Source organism: Sapajus apella, unplaced genomic scaffold, assembly GCF_009761245.1.
Source record: "Sapajus apella isolate SASKATOON/1434 unplaced genomic scaffold, GSC_monkey_1.0 scaffold13, whole genome shotgun sequence".
NCBI classification, from domain to species: domain Eukaryota; kingdom Metazoa; phylum Chordata; class Mammalia; order Primates; family Cebidae; genus Sapajus; species Sapajus apella.
Genome location: NW_022436953.1, coordinates 5,591,008 through 5,598,889, shown reverse-complemented (window position 1 = coordinate 5,598,889; position 7,882 = coordinate 5,591,008). Strand labels below are relative to the sequence as shown.

General features: G+C 46.2%; 1 protein-coding gene across 5 annotated transcripts in view; it reads left to right on the top strand.

Annotated features, from left to right (window-relative positions):
* The first annotated feature begins 4,211 nt into the window (after nucleotides 1–4,211).
* The window catches only part of ARMH3 (armadillo like helical domain containing 3), a 205,240-nt gene continuing 201,569 nt past the window's right edge, over nucleotides 4,212–7,882 (top strand). For 2 of the 5 annotated variants that reach the window (XR_004269933.1, XM_032281396.1), the window contains exon 1: nucleotides 4,212–4,369. The gene's annotated coding sequence lies outside the window, so the exon portion shown is untranslated. Of the gene's footprint in view, nucleotides 4,370–4,908; nucleotides 5,061–7,882 lie in introns of all 5 variants that reach the window. The other 3 variants (XM_032281392.1, XM_032281393.1, XM_032281394.1) reach the window with 2 other exon arrangements.

The window sequence follows — 7,882 nt, the reverse complement described above, 5'->3', positions numbered from 1 at the left end:
CACCCAAACCAAAAGAGAGAAACATACTTCAGAAGCACTGAGGCTGTGTGCCAACTCTTCAGTAACACCTGCAAATTTGTATGTAGGGTCCTTCCACCTCTTGACTGCCTTTTCAGGTGAGCAGTTTTCCTCCTCTCTTCAAGGCCAATCCCTCTTTATGAGCCCTGACTCTCCTCCCCTGCCCCTACTCCCTTCCTTGAGAACTTTGTCCATTTTTGTTTCACTGGCCTCATTCCATCCTCTTGTTATCAGCATAGAAATACCCTCTCATCTCTCCTGTCTTGGAATTCATTCATTAATTTTTTTTTCACCACACCCAGCTAATTTTTGTGTTTTTAGTAGCGATGGGGTTTCACCATGTTGGTCAGGCTGGTCCTGAACTCCTGACCTTTTGATCCGCCCACCTCGACCTCCCAAAGTGCTGGGAGGAATTCATTCTTTCATCCTCATCTGCCCACCTCTACCTCCATCACTCCCTCCCCCTTTCCTTTCTCAGTCAAGTTTCTTGCAAGGATGCTCTGCATTTGCCGCCTCCACTTTCTTTCCTTCTATCCTCAACCCACTACTTCCCTGAAGTAGCTTTTGCTGAGGTCTTCAAGGACATTTTTATTTGACAGTCTTCTCATTGAAAGTCCCTCCTGTGGTTTCCACTGCATCTTTTCTGGCTGGTTTCCTTCCTTCCTCCCTCCCTCCCTCCCTCCCTCCCTCTCTTCCTCTCTTTCTTTCTCTTTCACTCTCTCTCTTTCTTACTTTCTAGATAGCACCACCTTCAGAGTTTTCTTTGCCTTTGGTTCATCCTCCTCCTTCATCCTTTATTTTTATTTATTGAGATGGAGTCTTGCTCTGTTGCCCAGGCTGGAGTGCAGTGGCATGATCTTGGCTCACTGCAACCTCTGTCTCCCAGGTTCAAGCGATTGTCTTGCTTAAGCCTCCCTCGCTAGTAGCTGGGATTTCAGGAGTGAGCCACCATGCCCAGCTACTTTTTGCATTTTTAGTAGAGATCAGGTTTCCATATGTTGGTTGGCCAGGCTGGTCTCGAACTCCTGGCTTCAGGTGATCTGCCTGCCTCAGCCTCCCAAAGTGCTGGGATTACAGGCATGAGCCACTGCACCCTGCCACAACTGTTTTTTTTTTTTTTTTTTTTTTAAGCAGGAACAATTTGTTCAAGATACCAGGATCCCTGGTGCTATACAAGCTGGTCACTGCACTGGAAGAACAGCACCTGTTATGAATAAATTCTGATCATACCTTCTATTGGGGTTCACCTCATGATACCTTTCTCTTGCCCCTGCCCACCACTCTTTTATATCCTATTAGGGTACAGCTTTAATTTTTTTAAAAAAATGGCTAATCATGTCTCATACTATTGTGTAAGTAGATAAGAAAAATAAAACTACCAAGGAAGAACCTGAACTTCTGGGTTAAGAGGTGTTTCCTGATAGATCTGGGTTCAAATGTTTCTCCACTTCTTACTAACTTTGCATCTCTCTCTCTCTCTCTCTCTTTTGTGTGTGTGTTTGTGTGTGTGTGTGTGTGTGTTTTTTTTTTTTTTTTTTTTTGAGACAAAGTCTTGCTCTGTTGCCCAGTCTGGAGTGCAGTGGCACGATCTCTACTCACTGCAACCTTCACTTCTTGGCTTCAAGCAATTCTCCTGCCTCAGTTTCCTGAGTAGCTGGGATTACAGGCACCTGCCACCACACCTGGCTAATTTTTGTGCACATATATATATGTATTTATTTTAGTAGACAGGGTGTTTTAGTAGAGAGTGTGTTTCCCTATTTTGGTCAGGCTGGTCTCGAACTCCTGACCTCAAGTAATCCATCCGCCTATGCCTCCCAAAGTGCTAGGATTACAGGCATGAGCCACCATGCCCAGCCTAAGTTTGCATCTCTTGATCAAGAACTAAAGCTCTTGAAAGCTACACCTAGTGGCTGAACCCAGGTCACGTTCCCTCACTTACTTTGGTTGCCCAGGGCAGAGTTTTCCATTGAGACTATATCCAAGGAGGAGTCTTCCAGAATAAAGGAGAAAGAATTAAATGCTGAATAACCGAAACAATATGACATAGGGTTTTTATTATCCTCATTTTCCAGATGAGGAAACTAAGCTTCAGAGAGCTCAAGTAATTGCCCAGTCATGGAATTAGTGGATAGCAGATCTGGGATCCCTTCTCATAGTTTTCCAGAGGTAGTACTCTTACTTACTCAGTATATGGCCTTCTATATTTATTCTAGTCTGCATCTGTATGAAATTGACTTCCCTGGCAGAGATGTGGGCAGTGTATTGTGTTGCTTCATTTTCATACCTTCTTTCTTTTTCTCCTCTCCTCTAATGCTTGACTCAATCTTTACCTTTCTCAGAAAGCCTCTGGAGATTGACATGACATTTTCCCTTCTCTGAATTTTCAAGGCATTTACATCTTGACCCTTGGTATTCCAGCCTGTATTCACTGAGATTTAAAGCATTTAATTGTATATATCTCTATCTCTGTACCTATCCCTTTGTTCCAATATACTCTCAGAGTTGTTATTTTTATTTTTACTATTCCCAGGATTGAGTATTCAGTAGGTGCCAAGGGGAAAAAAGTGGTTTATTTTATTTTATTTTAGACAGGGTCTCACTCAGTTGCCCAGGCTGGAGTGCAGTGGTTCACTGTAGTCTCTACCTCCTGGGCTCAAGCAGTCCTCCAATCTCAGCCTCCCAAGTAGCTGAGACTACAGGTGCATGCCACCACACTTAGTGAATTTTTTACATTTTTAGTAGAACTGAGATCTCACTATATTTCCCAGGCTGGTCTCAAACTTCTGAGCTCAAGCAGTCCCGCTGTCTTGACTTCCCAAAGTGCTGGGATTACAGGCATGAGCGACCACACTCGGCCTCTTCTCCACTTCTTACTAACTCTAGAACATCAGGCAAACTACTATTAAATTACTTAGAATTTTTGTTTTCTTGTCTGTGAAGTGCCTATTCATAAAGTCATTACAAGGATTGAAACACACACACGCATACACACATACACATAGTACGTGTCTAGCACATCTTTTTTAAAATTTTAAAATTTTTGTTTTTATAGCACATCTTTTAAAACTTTTTACTATTTTTTTTTAATATTAAAGATTTATTGCTGTTATCTTATAGCACATCTTTTTTTTTTTTTTTTTTTTTTTTTTTAAGACGGGGTTTCACCTTGTTGGTCAGGCTGGTCTCAAACTCCTGACCTCAGGTGATCCACCAGCCTTGGCCTCCAAAGTGCTTGGATTACAGGCATGAGCCACCACGCCTGGCCAGCACATCTTTTTAAACCTTCTATTTGTGTATAAGAAAACAGAGAATGAGGCCGAGCATGGTGGTTCACGCTTGTAATCCTAGCACTTTGGGAGGCCAAGGCGGGCGCATCACCTGAGGTCAGGAGTTCGAGACCAGCCAGGCCAACATGGTTAAACCCCGTCTATACTAAAAAATACAAAAATTAGCCGGGGTGGCAGAACATTTCTGTAATCCCAGCTACTCAGAAGGCTGAGGCAGGAGAATCGCTTGAATCCGGGAGGTGGAGGTTGCAGTGAGCCGAGATTGCACCACTGCACTCCAGCCTGGGCATCAGAGTGAGACTCCTTTTCAAAGAAGTGTTCTCAGAAAAAAAAAAAAGAAAACAGATTTAGAGGCAGGGTGTGGTGGTGGTGGCACGTGCCTGTAATCCCAGCTACTTGAGAAGCTGAGGCAGGAGGACTACTTGAGCGTAGGAGGTGGAGGCTGCAGTGAGCTGTAATTGTGCCACCGTAGCACTCCAACCTGGGCAAGAGCAAGACCTCGCCTCTAAGAAAAAAAAAAAAAAAAGAAAAAAACAAACAGGTTTCTTGCCAAGCTAAGAGCTTTACACGCTGCTTTGCACATACCAGGCATATACATATTTGTTCAAAGAATGAGTTTGTTTCCATCTTTCACGTACAAAGTTGTAATACACATTTGGAAAATATATCTTTCCAAACTTCGCCGGTATTTCTAGAGGATACATTTATTCTTAGAAGTAAAACTGCTGAATTCAGAGTCTGCTATGTTTCTTAAAACTGCTATTGCTACCTAGTAGATCCTCAATTGACATTTCTATTGCGAATTTATTTCTCGCGATGCCTTTCGGGAGTTGTAGTCTGCGATGCTTGCTGGGAATTGTGGTGTGAGCTGGTCTTAGGAAGCGGGTGGGGACTAACACATCGCGCGGCGGGCTTTAAGACCCGGTGGGGCGCGGCGGACCCGGGAAGGGTCGGGGAGGTCGGGAGCGCGTCCGTGAGCCGGGAGCAGCGGCGGCGTCGGTGGCGTCGGGAGGAGAGGGCCTGGGAACGGCGCGAGTGGTAGAGGAGGAGCCACAGGCTCGGTAAGCGGCGCCGGCCCGGCCCGGCCCGGTCCTCAAACCTGACCAACCCTGCGGATCCTGCCATACTAGGCCTTGGCCCCGAGGCGGTTCTGGGGGCGGGGCCTGCGCTGGCTTCTGGGACGACGGGGATGCGAGGGGAGAGGGAGGGAGGACGGCTGCCGAGGCTGCGTGTACCGGGGAGGGCTGGGCCCGGGGGCGGCCAAGCCTAGAGAGAAACGGCTTCGCTCCTCCAGCGATCGGTCCCTCGGACCTCCCGGTTACGTACCTCCCTCTCTCCCATCCCTGCGAGGCCTTCTGGCACCCGAGGAGCTGACCTTTGACCCCGCCAGCTGCCTCGAGAGCCTCCTCCCAGGTTGTTCTTGGTCCTGGGGTGCGGACGTGGGGCAAGGCACCTCTGAGAATCTCAGGGCTAGAGAAAAGCCAGTTTGGCCGAAGTCTTCAGGTGTCCTGGAAGGGTTCCAGTCCGGTCCTTCTCCGGGCTTTGACAGATTTCAGCCCACCCTTCACACGGAATCAGTGAAGCTACTGTGTTTTCTTAGGGTTACTCGGCGAGAGCCCAGGAAAGGAACCTGTTCCCCCGAGAGTTTAGAGAAGGAACAAGTAGAGGGAAATTTGGTCCCTTGGAGAAGGAGAAGCTGAGACGTGCCGTCCCTGGCGAATAGGAAGGCAGAAACTTGGGCCAGACCCAAATGTATATCACTGGATCATCCTATCCTCCGGATCTTCCTCTCCAGAAAGTTTTTTTTTTTTTTTTTGAGATGGAGTTTCGCTCCTGTTGCCCAGGCTAGAGTGCAAAGGCGCGATCTCAACTTACTGCAATCTTCGCTTTGTGGGTTCAAGCGATTCTCGCTCCTCAGCCCCCCGAGTAGCTGGGATTACAAGCGTGAGCCACCACACCTGGGTAATTTTTGTATTTTTAGTAGAGACGGGGTTTCGCCACGTTGGCCAGAGTGGTATCAACTTCTGACCTCAGGTGATCCACCCTGCTTGGCCTCCCAAAGTGCTGGGATTACAGGCATGAGCCACTGCGCCCGGCCAGAAAAAGTTTTGAGCTTAGTGAAAGCTTTTTCTTTACTATCCTTTAGTTACTTTGTAAACTAGGGTAAATATGATTTGTGTCCCTGCCTTTAGCAGGATTGGAATTACTTTGTGTGTGCCCTCAGTTGGATTTGTGTGCACAGTAGCTTCTATGTGAAGGCTTTCAGGATATCAGATCACAGTCAAGGGAAAGCGAGATCTCTCTCGTTATGAGTGTAAAGGGGGAATTCCCATTTTCAGTGACTAGAGAAGTTTCTAAGGTGATTTCATTAGTTTTTTAGGTATAATTTATTTACTTGTTCAACATTTGTGTAATTAAAATGTGGGCCCGCGTGGTGGCACTTTGGCAGGCCAAGGCAGGCGGATCACCTGAGGTCAGGAGTTCGAGACCAGTCTGAACAACATGGAGAAACCCCATCTCTGGTAAAAATACAAAATTAGATGGGCGTGGTGGCACATGCCTGTAATCCCAGCTACTTGTGAGGCTGAGGCAGGAGAATTGCTTGAACCCGGGAGGCGGAGGTTGCGGTAAGCTGAAATTGGGCCACTCCACTCCAGCCTGGGCAACAACAGTGAAACTTTGTCTCAAAAAAAAAAAAAAAAAAAAAGGAAAAAAAGAAAAACCCCAAACCAGTTAGGAAATTTTGGAATTTCACATTGAGCACAGTTTAGAAATCTATAACATTTGGGGAAAATGGCCAAAAATTGATCCAGGATATATGAGGGTGAAACTGTTTATTCAATAAATTTATTGAGCACTTACTATGTAATTGGTATTTAGGTTAGAAGTCATGAGTGTCTTCCTGCAAGGACATCAGAGAAACATCGATATGGAATTGTGTAGTACTTTGTGTTACATAGGGACATGAAGGCATTTATACCGTGTGAAGGGAATACTGCCATTGCTTGGGAGAGTCAGGGAAATATTTGCAGGGAGGAAATACTTGAGTTGGGTGTTGAAGGATGAGTAGGAGGTTGCACAAGTAAGAAAAGCATTTCAACTGGGCCTGGTGGCTCACATCTGTAATCCTAGCCCTGTGGGAAGCCTAGGTGGGAGGCCCGAGCCCAAGAGTTTGAGATGAGTCGGGTCAACATGGTGAGACCCTGTTTCTAAAAAAGAAAAAAGAAAAGGCATTTCTTTTGGAGAGAACAGCACTTGAAAGGCTTGGTGAAGGTGTGAGAGGAAAAAAATGATGTTTTAAATCTCAGAAATTTGTCCAAAACAGGATGTGTGGTGGGGAAATTGCTAGGAGGTGAGACTGAAAAGAAAGTGGGGAGTCATTGGAATTTTCTCTCTCTTTTTTTTTTTTTTTTTTTGACATGGAGTCTCACTCTGTCACCCAGGCTGGAGTGCAGTGGCATAATCTCAGCTCACTGCAACCTCCATCTCCTGGGTTCAAGTAATTCTCCTGCCTCAGCCTCCAGAGTACCTGGGATTACAGGTGCCTGGCCAATTTTTGCATTTTTAATAGAGATGGGGGAGATGAGGTTTCACCATCTTGGCCATGTTGGTCTCAAACTCGTGACTTCGTTATCCACCCGCCTAGGCCTCCCAAATTGCTGGAATTAACGGGCATGAACCACTACACCCAGCCTTTTTTCTCCTTTGGCTTCTGAGGAGTTTTTTTTAAGTTAGGGAGTGACAGAAATTCAAATTAAAGTAATGAAAAATGAGGCAGTGAGACTAATTAGAGTTGTTGCAATTGACTGAGCGTCTGAAGAAAGTGTGGCTGTGGGAATGAAGAGGAGAGGATTTTAGAAATACTGTGCTTCTGAGATTGATTCAACTTCTTGGGAAGAGAGTGGGCTAGGAGTTCTAATTTGAGAGACTGGATGTGTGGGGATTTCATTGACAAGATATGAAAAAGTAGAGCAGGTTTTTATTTATTTTATTTTCTTTCTTTTTTTTTTTTTTTTGAGACGGAGTTTTGCTCTCGTTACCCAGGCTGGAGTGCAATGGCGCGATCTCGGCTCACTGCAACCTCCGCCTCCTGGGTTCAGGCAATTCTCCTGCCTCAGCCTCCTGAGTAGCTGGGATTACAGGCACGTGCCACCATGCCCAGCTAATTTTTTGTATTTTTAGTAGAGACGGTGTTTCACCATGTTGACCAGGATGGTCTCGATCTCTTGACCTCGTGATCCACCCGCCTCGGCCTCCCAAAGTGCTGGGATTACAGGCGTGAGCCACCGCGCCCGGCCCTTTATTTTATTTTTTGAGACAGAGTCTTGCTCTGTTGCCCAGGCTGGAGTGCAGTGGCACCATCTTGGCTCTCTGCAACCTCTGCCTCTTGGGTTCTGGAGATTGTCCTGCCTCAGCCTCCCAAGTAGCTGAGATTACAGGCACCCACCACCACACCTGGCTAATTTTTGTATTTTCAGTAGAGACAGGGTTTTATCTTGTTGGCCATTCTGATCCATCTGCCTCGGCCTCCCAAAGTGCTAGGATTACAGGCGTGAGCCACCATGCCCAGTCAA